Source organism: Hippocampus zosterae, chromosome 9 (assembly GCF_025434085.1).
Source record: "Hippocampus zosterae strain Florida chromosome 9, ASM2543408v3, whole genome shotgun sequence".
NCBI classification, from domain to species: domain Eukaryota; kingdom Metazoa; phylum Chordata; class Actinopteri; order Syngnathiformes; family Syngnathidae; genus Hippocampus; species Hippocampus zosterae.
In genome coordinates this window covers 23334438-23338888 of record NC_067459.1, presented here as the reverse complement: position 1 = coordinate 23338888, position 4451 = coordinate 23334438, and positions in this window count along the sequence as shown.

Below are 4451 nucleotides of genomic sequence, written 5' to 3'. Positions count from 1 at the left end.
CTGCTTGTCGTCTCGTTTTATACTTTCTTGAGGTGTTGGCTTGTCACGATTTGTATGAATGTTTTTGCAACTTGATGCGCACGACAGGGATGGTCTACAAATAATCGAGCAATCGTTAACCAGGAGAGATGAAACGGGAAATAATCGGGGCAAAAATGGAGCCCGCCGCTTGTTTGCTGGCCGAAGAATTGCAACTTGAGGTCAGCTGAAGTAGAGTACAGCTGGGGAAAGAGGAGTTCAGAACATTCGGATATCGGGGTAACCTACGAATAGGGAAAATCGAATATCCAAAAAATTATGAATTATGTTTGAAGTCAATTTAGCCCATGTTAAAAAGGAATTAGAGAAATTATATTACCAAAGGAAATGTAAAACAAAATGAATATAATAATAATACATTTTATTTGTGGGTGTCTTTCTAAACACTCAAGAATATGTGGATAAAACTTGATGTTGTCGTTACTTCTTATGTATTTATAGATTTAAAAAAAAATAAACAGTATAAATGTTCGACATTAAATGTAATGACATAATAGGGAAAACAGACTTGACAATACGTTCAGAGGATTAAGTGAGAGATACTTTACCTCTCATCCAAAAAAAATAATTGCAATGAAAAAAAATTAATGAAGGCTTGAATTGGGAAAAAAATCTAGATTCTTGTTGACTTTATTTGAACTGCACTTAAACAACCACAGTTTAACCAAAATGCAAATCAAACAACAGTTCTTTTTTTTTAATCATAAAATGTTCTCTCTTAATAAAACAGAATGGCTGACTGTTTTTTTTTCTCCCGAATTAATAAATTTTCCAATATTAAAAAAAATAATAATAATTGCAAAAGTCCTCGGTGTTGACTATATTGTCACGTAAATTGACGTCTTCGTGGAGTTTCCGATTGAGAATTAAACATGGAGCGACTTGCACATGACCCCCAACGACATTTGAAACAAACACAACTTCACTCATTGTTGATTTTTCCCACCAAGGTCAATCAAAATGAAATCCTCCACAGACTCAAGACCCGCCCCGCCAACCTCAAGTGCCTGACGCGGTGAACCAGTTGTCCATTTTGCGATACTTTATAAAAAGGTAAAATGAGAGCAACTCGATTTCCCTCCCTTGCATCATTAGAATGTTCCGTATTCCTAATGTTGTGACCTTTTCATAGAAAGCTCCGAGGCGGGTCCACCACTTTGTGGACGATCGCAACAATGACAACAGGTGGAGTCACTCACCTCTGCTTTTGTGCTGCCCTGACTCGCCTCGTCTCAGGTAACACACACACGCAGACACACTTACACACACACACACATACGCGTGCACGCGCAGAGTCATCATCTTAAGCCTGCTCCTCTTTACTTTCCCTTAAAATAGCATCCAATCATCTCTAATGGATGTTTTGATGCGCTCACAAGGAGCCGCTCTAGACTATGTACAAGTTTAACCGCCTCATTGCATCAAATTGACACAATTTCCCCTGGCATCTCAATTTTTTGTTTTTTTTCCTTGGTTGGACAAAAAAAAACTGCGAAAAGATGTGTTTTAATACCAACAGCAACTGTGAAAATGTGCTTTTGATGGCAGCTAATGTTCATTTTACATTTGATAAACTTTGCAAACTATGTGCATGCTATTTATCAGTAGTAGTAGTAGTAATTAGTAGTGTGTGCGTACGTGTATGTATGTATGTATGTATGTACAGTATGTCATTGCCTCTACTTCTAAATGTTAATATTCTGTCATCTTTTCTCTCTTTTTTGACACTCTCCGGGAGTCCGGGGGGAGGGCATAGTTGAGTATTTTTAGTTTTTTTTGTTTTTGTTTCCCCGATTAACTTAGCCATTGCATAACATTCCACTTTGCTTGCGGTTGCTTTTATAAGTATGCATCGGGTCATTGTGAACTAAACCTGGCGAGCGGCATATCTCCTCAATTGCTTTTTGTACTAAACTTGTTTCGTTGTATGTTTCATATCGTCCAGAGACTTTATGGACATCTGATATAATCACATCATGTGTTCAAGTAGACCACATCAAAGGGATGTGGTGGGTCCAATTTGGACCCGTGGCCTTCAGTTGGTCCCGTTTCCGGCCTTGTCGTGGAGTGAAAGTGATCTCACACTCACACACACTCGAGCATATTGGGAGAGTGAGTCACCCTCCAGCTGGCCCAGATCGCACCCGTGACTCATTGGCCACGTCACGGTGACTCTGCACAATTCCGGCCGGTCGGGCGTTTATTGCAGCCAGATTGCACTAGCTGAGCGTGCCCGCTCGCACCAGTAGGGGGCGCAGCACACCGCGACGCCAATCGAACACTCACTCGGGAGAAGTGGGACAAATCTTGAATTATTCCACTTCACACTCGATGGTTTGTTCCTGTCGTGCATCGGGAAAGAATTCATACACATCGATTTTTGAAAGATTTATGGAAAGAAGGTAAAAAGAAATCAAATACTTTTCCTCCCTCCCCATTTTGTATGCTACCGTTTACCATAAAGACAACATCATTTTAAAAAATGTGTAAAATCATCAAATGAAATATTAAAAAAAAAACAAACTCAGAATTCACACATCCATTGCATGTTTTTACTCATTCCAAACTGAAATGAATCACATTTCCTCTCAAAATCTAATACACAGCTTCTCATAACGAAAATTCTTAAGCTCTTTGAAACCTTACGCACATTACTTTGATGACATTTCTGTCCCATCTAAGTGTTTGCTGCCATAAAACACTCCGGCAAAGCTCAGAGCGAGCCGCACGGGCGTCCCTATCACACGGCGGTGGTGCTAACAAACTCAAGGTTAGCTGATAATCGAGCCCCCCCCCCCCTCCCCCTTCCCTCCCACCACCTGTTATCTCTAACCAAACACTGGCGGCGGGACCAAAAGGAAACAGAAGGCCGCGGCGTTCATAGACTTGTGGGAGCGAATAATCAAAATGAAGGAAGAAAATAAAACTCGTTCCCAACCAGCATTGAGATCTAATAGCAGAGCTGCTCGGGGAAAAAAAACAAACGCACCAAAAATCTTCCACCGCTCATCATTATGGCGCTTTGCAGTCAACACCTGCGCTGCGTCACGCAGAGCCTTTTCTAATATTTTGACTCTTTGGGAGTTCAATAAGCTAGCCGAATTGTGAGGAACATCTCCCGTTGTGACGCTGGGCCGTCCGTGAACCGCTCCAATGAACAACCTCAATAATAAACAACGGTTAGTCCAAAAATGATGAATATTTGATCCAAGTCCTGTCGTCGGCGTACCTAATTGTGTTTTGTGACACTTGAATAACAAATGATAAACACACACACACACACGCGCACACACACGAGGCGCAGTTTTCCCGCCAAACTGGTCCTCTGGATGGGACTTTGCCTGGGGGAGCGTCTCTGTGCCTTTCAGCGGGGCCTTGCCATGGCAACGTGGCATCTCACGTTGCCAGATCGCTGCCATGTTGCCAGATCGCTGCCACGTTGCGACGCGCGCACTCACGTCTATTCCGACAAAGACTGGAATCGGCTGCGCTTTGCGCTGCCTCCTTTCAATAAGCATCCATGGTAAAAAAAAAATAATAATAATAATACGTCGTACGTAAGTGACGTGTGTCTTTTGGACGTGAAAGAGTCAACTGTTGGGCCCACTTGCTAACCAAAACAGCAGCACCTTCTACGCGTGTCTTTCAGAGGAATGACAATCGGCTTTGCGCAGCCGCGTTGTTTGGATGCTCCACAATGTTATGTGATGGCCCCCTAGAATGTCGTGTACTTTCACCCAATTGTTTTATCGTCGCTTCTCCCCCCGTCATGCGGTTGTTGCTCATTGTCAGGTCGTCGCTCCACAATGTTGCGTGGCACTTCTCCACGTCGTATGGCGCTTCACGAAGTCTTTTTGTGGTCGTTTCTACAATGTTCTCTGGCACTCCAGAACATTGAGTGAGCTCTCCGCAATGTAGTAACGTCCTCCACCCAATAATTGTTTTGTCATGTTGTGTGCATCCGTTTTTACGTGTTCCGGGAAGCCATGCATTTAGTTGATTTTTTTTACTTGAAAGAAGTTGTTTGTAGAACTTACAGGGAACATTGTTTGTTTGTGGTAAATGCGTCTCCCTGTCAACGTTTCGGTAAATAAAATGCTCCGGGTTTCTGTGTGGAGACAAATGTGTAATGTAAAGACTAAAAAAGAAAAAAAAAAAGTTTCACTTTCTCACTGATGGTTTCGGTGAGGGTGGGCGGGTTACGTGTTTGGAGAGGTGCGTGCGTGCGTGTGTGTGGGGGGGGGGAGATTTATGCGTGGCTGTGGCAACCACCCCGCTGAACTTTTGTACCCTCCGCGTGCTTCCATGCTGACGAGAACGGCGCTAGTCACGAGGAGAGGAAAAAGCGCGCCAAAGTTCCAAGTCTGTCAGCCAATGGGCAAGTGGCGGGGGCGTGTTGGGCGGGCCCGGGG